Source organism: Zootermopsis nevadensis, unplaced genomic scaffold (genome assembly GCF_977971745.1).
Source record: "Zootermopsis nevadensis isolate Lab colony 2312 unplaced genomic scaffold, Znev_1.0 Znev_ptg000005l, whole genome shotgun sequence".
NCBI lineage: Eukaryota > Metazoa > Arthropoda > Insecta > Blattodea > Termopsidae > Zootermopsis > Zootermopsis nevadensis.
Window position 1 is genome coordinate 4,936,976 of NW_028259137.1, and position 7,638 is coordinate 4,944,613.

At 38.1% G+C, this 7,638-nt stretch overlaps 1 long non-coding RNA gene across 2 annotated transcripts; it reads left to right on the plus strand.

Annotated features, from left to right (window-relative positions):
* Positions 1–472: 472 nt before the first annotated feature.
* LOC147874798 (uncharacterized) lies at positions 473–2,071 on the plus strand. Of its 2 annotated transcripts, none has more exons than XR_015533762.1 (3): positions 473–699; positions 775–1,354; positions 1,515–2,071. It is a non-coding gene; the product is annotated as an uncharacterized LOC147874798 (long non-coding RNA). The 2 variants fall into 2 exon arrangements; XR_015533763.1 differs by having other exon boundaries at positions 775–1,114; positions 1,280–2,071.
* The last annotated feature ends 5,567 nt before the right edge of the window (positions 2,072–7,638 follow it).

A 7,638-nucleotide genomic window follows, 5' to 3' on the forward strand; every position in this document is an offset into this window, starting at 1 on the left:
GACATCAGTAAAAGAAAGGATATCTTTTGTTTACTGAATACATAATCCGCGCCGTTAAAGAAGCTGGCATTATGGTTGAGTTAGGTTAGGTTAGGTTAGGTTGAGTTAGGTTAGGTTAGGTTAGGTTAGGTTGAGTTAGGTTAGGTTAGGTTAGGTTGAGTTAGGTTAGGTTAGGTTGAGTTAGGTTAGGTTAGGTTGAGTTAGGTTAGGTTAGGTTAGGTTAGGTTGAGTTAGGTTAGGTTAGGTTAGGTTAGGTTGAGTTAGGTTAGGTTAGGTTAGGTTAGGTTGGGTTGGGTTAGATTAGGTTGGGTTGAGTTAGGTTAGGTTAGGTTGAGTTAGGTTAGGTTAGATTAGGTTGAGTTAGGTTAGGTTAGGTTAGGTTAGGTTAGGTTAGGTTAGGTTAGGTTGGGTTGGGTTAGGTTAGGTTAGGTTGGGTTAGATAAGGCTAGGTTATGTTAGATTGGGTTAGATTGGGTTAGATTAGGTTGGGTTGAGTTAGGTTAGGTTAGGTTGAGTTAGGTTAGGTTAGGTTAGGTTAGGTTGAGTTAGGTTAGGTTAGGTTGGGTTGGGTTGGGTTGGGTTAGGTTAGGTTAGGTTAGGTTGAGTTAGGTTAGGTTAGGTTAGGTTAGGTTGGGTTGGGTTAGATTAGGTTGGGTTGAGTTAGGTTAGGTTAGGTTGAGTTAGGTTAGGTTAGATTAGGTTGAGTTAGGTTAGGTTAGGTTAGGTTAGGTTAGGTTGGGTTAGGTTAGGTTAGGTTGGGTTAGATAAGGCTAGGTTATGTTAGATTGGGTTAGATTAGGTTGGGTTGAGTTAGGTTAGGTTAGGTTGAGTTAGGTTAGGTTAGATTAGGTTGAGTTAGGTTAGGTTAGGTTAGGTTAGGTTGGGTTGGGTTAGATTAGGTTGGGTTGAGTTAGGTTAGGTTAGGTTGAGTTAGGTTAGGTTAGATTAGGTTGAGTTAGGTTAGGTTAGGTTAGGTTAGGTTAGGTTAGGTTAGGTTGGGTTGGGTTAGGTTAGGTTAGGTTGGGTTAGATAAGGCTAGGTTATGTTAGATTGGGTTAGATTAGGTTGGGTTGAGTTAGGTTAGGTTAGGTTGAGTTAGGTTAGGTTAGGTTAGGTTAGGTTGAGTTAGGTTAGGTTAGGTTGGGTTGGGTTGGGTTGGGTTAGGTTAGGTTAGGTTAGGTTGGGTTGGATTAGGTTAGGTTAGGTTAGGTTAGGTTAGGTTAGGTTAGGTTAGGTTGGGTTGGGTTAGGTTAGGTTAGGTTGGGTTAGATAAGGCTAGGTTATGTTAGATTGGGTTAGATTAGGTTGGGTTGAGTTAGGTTAGGTTAGGTTGAGTTAGGTTAGGTTAGGTTAGGTTAGGTTGAGTTAGGTTAGGTTAGGTTGGGTTGGGTTGGGTTGGGTTAGGTTAGGTTAGGTTAGGTTGGGTTGGATTAGGTTAGGTTAGGTTAGGTTAGGTTAGGTTAGGTTAGGTTGGGTTGGGTTAGGTTAGGTTCGGTTGGGTTAGATAAGGCTAGGTTATGTTAGATTGGGTTAGATTAGGTTGGGTTGAGTTAGGTTAGGTTAGGTTAGGTTGAGTTAGGTTAGGTTAGGTTTGCGTCGCTACCGTCAGAGATTTCTACCCGGAATGCTTCCTGGTCGCACCTCGTCCTTTTTGTAATATATGTAATAGGGTGATACATCAAATAGAATCTGTTGAGGAAGACATGCAGAACGCAAGAGCGTTGTCAGAAATGTATTAAATATTTCAGTAGTAAAATGTAAATGAACAAAACGCTGGGAAAGCTTAGCGAAGCGTAAGAACATAACATGAAAACGTACTTAAAGAAACAATAAGTAAACATTTAGACCGGATTAAGCTGGCTCGAGATAATTTTCAGTGGCTGGAGGTTTCCTGAACACGAAAGGCTTTATAAACATTCGGGAACCATGAGGATTCACATCCCATAAATTTAGAACACCATTTTAATATTATCTTCTCTCATATCTTCCTAGTTTTCTCTTTTCCCCGTCATCTTCACTGAAGAGTATTGAAAATCTTTGTTTGTCGTCTTCATCTTACCATCCTTCCAGATTTTTCGAATAAGATCCCAATTACGTGGTGAAACCTTTTAATTTCCTCACTCGTTATCGCCGAAACACTTCTGTGTTCTGACACTTTCGATTATTCGGCTTGTCAGCTACGCCTGATATTAACACTGCTTTGTCACCGAGTGAGTTTCTGAGTGGATCCGAGAACTCTGTAACAAATCCTCGTATCTGGCCTCAACAGCGCGGTTGATGCAGTTCATGGGCTGGCGGACAACAGGCAGAGACACTCCGCCAAAGGTAGTTTCCTCTAACACGCTAAACTTCACTGCTCAGTCAACGTGTTCAAAACTGTTTAACTGGACACGACACTCCACGGAAGATAACATCGTTCAGCTGATCAAGAAATTTCAAATCCTTAACACAACCCGAAAGTTAATTATCATGTTAACAAGAATCCTCACCTCCCCAGCCAGTTAAATCCGGACTAAACGTATTATATAGAACTATTTAAGATCGTGTTTAAAAACACAATCTTTGCCTGCGTTAAATCTTCTTAGCTGCATCTTCCATCGAGGTTTACCGAGTAAAAGTCCTAATTCCGTCCATTCGTGTTACGTGTCTCGCCCACCTCATCGCAATTAAATCTATCTGTAAAAATTAGAACTCATGAACGTTCATCTACAATTCCGTATCTTCCAGAAAAAATTTACTCTCCTGCCACACCCAGATTACAAATCCAGATTTTTATATTCTGACTCACAAAGCAGGAAACAGAGTCACATCTACGTGAATAAAATAGTCTACACAAACTAGATTTGTGCGTAAGAGACGTTAGGGCAGCACAATGGATCAATAAAATATTTCGAGACAAAACGTAAGAAATTACTCTTGGTGTTCTTTTAAGAAGGAAAAAACGCCGCGCCTGCAACGGACTGCGATCCACAGTTTGACAGTCACAGTCTCATCGCCCATTTACATTTCACAAATCCCGTCTTTTAGTGTCAATGATCTTGTTCGATTCTGCTTCAGCGGAACTATCTCCGGAACCTACTCGTACTTTGTAACTACAACAAAAAGTGACTGACAAGAACCACGACTGACGTAAACTGTTATTTGTCTGCAAGAGTAAAGCAAGTCGAGTGTTGCCGAAACTGAACGAATTAATCTGATTTTACGAGAGAGAAAAAAAAGTAGGAGGCCGAGCCCTTTAGAGCGACTGTCAAAGCAACTCGTAAGAGCAGGGCAGAATCTGCAGATGAAGGAAGTCGCTTCCACACAGAGTTCAAAGTGCAGCTAACAAACACTTGGACTTTTTTCCTTTGAAAAATATTTTTAAGCTTTCAACATGACGCCTTAAATTTCCTCGCGATTTCACGTTCCTATTTCTCGTATGTACAGACTTACTAATAAAGGAAAGCGATGTTGTTTAAGTTCCATACATAAGCAGGCCTCTGTTCTTCGTACTCATTCCATGTATTATCATTAACACTATCATCAGCAGTTTTTTATGTATCCTAGGTACATTTAGAAATATATTAGGAATACATCAGACCTTCAACTATTATTATCTTCACTGCATGCTGCATTTATGCCTCCGGTAGACGTATTATATTATTTTGTAGCTTAAATGCGTCATGTTTGTGTTGATTAAGTATATATTTATTTTCACAGTCTATACACAATATTATAACATTATATAATTTTAACAACATCTTTTAATTACAACGTTTGTGTATAGAATGTGAAAATAAATATATACGTATTATATTATTTTCGTGTTTCATCCTGAGTTGTTGTCAGACGCTTCTTCAATATGATTAATGTGACCACGAAGAGATCACAAAACACCCAAAGAATCAACCATTACAGAACAAGTGGCGTTGATTGTGTCCGAAAGATGTAACACTTGTTCTGCAGGACCAAAGCTTCATATGTTTCCCTTACCGAACTATAAATACGCTACTGTATCACATAGATGTTACAGTAAACTCCTGATTTTCCGGATTGGTTGGAAAATATATTTTCCCGAATCTAGATCCCAGATAATCCTCAAAAATGAATTAAAAACGCAGAAATGTAACACATACTTAATTTAATCTACAAACATACAGTACTTGGTTTCTTTAAAGATTTACTAATAACACAAAGGACTTTATATAAATTATTATCGTATTTTTAAAAATGGATTTCAGCGGACAGTCAAGACATTCTATTGTAAATTGCAGATTTTAAAAATAATTTATTCATGTTGATACGTTACAGAATATGTTAATATATTTATTAAATTGGTTTTAAAAGTTCAAACTTTTACATCAGATTTTCTGAATTAATTGTTAGTATTTATTTAGACCGGATAGACCCCCGTTAATTTGCAACCCTCTGTCCGGTATATCCCGTGGCAGCTTACGTAAAAGGAAAAATTTACTTGAATTTGACATCGCATTAAAATATTAAACACTTACTTCGTTAATGTCATCTTAGAGCAAGGCAAGAAAATCCTTGGTGTGAGGAGCTTCATCAGAAGCCCGTGGTTAAGGGCCGCGACATAACAATATCAGCACACAGGAAAGAAAGCAGTGGATTCACAGTCGAAAGGGCGAAATTCAATTTAAAGGCTGAAAGTCCTCTAAAAAGTATTTAAGAATTCAGTCCGTACCGCGAAGAAAACACAACTCTTCACCATTACGAGGATCAACTGGTTAACCTTTTGAAGTCAAAGCTCTTCTAAATATTACGTATTTAAGAATTCAGTCCGTACCGCGAAGTAAACACAACTCTTCACCATTACAAAGATCAACTGGTTAACGCTGTTTACGTTGATAATCATAATGACACATACAAAATGCAGCGTTAGTTACAATTAAAGTAGATGATTTCTATGGTTACCTTAGGCGTTAACATTTATAAAGAAACAGAATTACGATCGAAAATTTTTTTGTGGTAAGTGTTCTGACGTGCGCTGGTTGTACAGATCCCAATTAGTGGGCCACTGTGAGGGGATGTTGTTACAGACCGGTCTTACCATTATGTATTACCACAATTGAAGAACTCGACTTCTTTGTTAGTGGTGTTTGTGTTTCTAACAAAGACATACGTGAACAGGGCCTGGCCATTCCATGGCACCTGTGTCTTTGTGTTCCTATGGCTATGTGGTTATGTTTTCGTGAGAGACCAAGTGGGCCTTTGCCGATAACCGTAGCTTTGTTGGTCCAAACAAACGCATTAGGATGTATTGCCAATATAATGAATAGTACTGGGGAGGGCAGGAAAGGGGTGGCAATTCGAATCGTTGATTATTTATGGTAGCATGTCCCTATTATGAAAACCACATCCACTCTTTCTTCATCTCTGTCTCTCTCCTCCCCTATTCCTCACTCTGTCGTCCTCTGTTAGAGCTGTCCTGTGCCCCGGGACTCCCACTTTGAATTACAAATTGCAGTTCCTATCGTAACCGGTCTGCGTGTAAGCTCCTAGATCACCATATTATTTCCCTTAAGGCTAAATATATAGCCCATGTACAAAACATTAGCCCTACAAAACAATATATCCTTAACGAAATTCAGACAGATGCGTATAAACTGATATTGTTTTACGCTCTATTCCATGAAAGTTTGGACCCAGCTTCTACTCTACGGCGAAGGAATATTTAAATATGTGTCGCCGAGGTTTCTATGGTGTTAACGATCCGAATTTCTGTTCCGAAGGGCTTGTTCGCATTTGTGTCCGGTTACAGTCTGTTCTGGCCAAAGTTGTCAGCTGCTTTCCTCACATTACCACACGAATGCACAGATAGAACCTCCAGACAGACCACTGCCGCTTCCTTCCAGATCCATAGTTATTCATTATTCAAATATCGTTATCAAATAAAGTCGCAATCAAACAAGAAACTATACTTATTTTAATTCTGACAAATGGACTCCTAAGTAATTTCTTAAAACTCAGGCTTTCGTACTAAAATTTTGTACGCAATGTTCACTTTCTTCATGCCCCATCTGATCTGATGTGCCCCGCGATTATCCCTCAGGATGAGAGGCCATATCCCAGAGCCACAAAAGACAACAGATAAAGCTGCACATTTCCATCGATCTTAAGTTTTTCTGCTAGAGATGAGAAGATAAAAACTTACTTAACTGACCAGTACCACGCACTTCCATGATTTTATAATTTTGATACATTACAATAGTTTCCAAACAATTAAACTTTTCCATATTTCCATAATACTTTAAGTCTAAATATGGCTATCTTACCAGTTGTCACGCCGTGTAGTCTAGTAGAAGTTCACCGACGTTTCAAAGGTGCCTGCTAACTCCATTATCCAAGCAATCATCGCCCTGCGATAACCTCTGAAACGTCGTTAAACTTATACCAGAATACAATCTGAAATATCACATTTAAGTCTCTATATTATGTACTCTAGTGACGATTCGTGAACATTTAAACCTTCTACGCGTCTAGCCTACTTCTGCGTTCAACGCTTTAGCGGTGTTCCATATTTAATGTGTTTATCGTATATAAATGATGGCGTAGAAAATTATCGTCTTTAAGCCAATACGCCCAAATAAGTTTCTGTTCCCTGTAAATTCTTTGGACATTCTTAATGCTATATCATAGGAAATGCATCAGACAAGAACTTTGTCAGTGTTTTAGTTTATGTACATAATAGTTAACCTAACTATTGCATTTGCAGCGAAAAGATTGACAATTGTTTTTATAAGAGATTTCAATCTTTCTTTAAACGTATTTTAAAGCAAAGCAAATTCTCCAGTTATGTGCCGGACAAAATTTATGACGATTGTTTAATCCTAATATTCTACTACCAAGAGGTGTAAACTCCATTCCAAATATTTAAGCCTTAAATCACAGTTTTAAGTTATATTTATCAACTGCTTTAACATTAAATAGCTCTATTTTACCCACAGATTCATTCTTCTCATAATAAACTTAGAATTTTCCTTAGTCAACATTAATTAATTAATTAATTAATCGTTGTCATGCATTGTATTTTATTCTTATGTAACAACTGAATATATAAATGTTACATACATGAAACTCAAGCTTTAAAGAGTTAACATTGAATATAAAACAGTGCGTTTCTGATTTGCTGGCTAAAATCTCTATTTATTTTCGCTGTAAAGACAAAGAAGTTCTTTTCTTGAAACCGTAAAAGTTGTTCCAATTTGTCGAAGTACTTTGATACAGGAATTTCAAGTTTATGTTTTAATATTAAGAGGAGTCCTCGTCTTAATCCAAATTTTAACCGCCGTGGAACAAGTTTCGTGTCGCGAGGTTTTTTTATAGTCGTGTTATTGTATCATGACGAAACTGGAGCCCGTTAGTTTGACGGTATTCGGCTTGATTCTGATACGAAACACGCACGAGTCTGACACAGCTCACTAATGTGATTCACACATTTCACATAACTTTGCAATCCATTATATGCACTGCTAATGTCTGTAAATTTACGTACGAGCCCACCTGACGACCTGTCCTTTGTTTAAACATGGGCCCTGCAAACTAAAGTAGCAGCAGGAGACTTCAATAAAATTCAATCGTGACGCAGGAAATATAACAGTATGGCAAATCAATTACCCCGACTGCTTCAGAGCAATT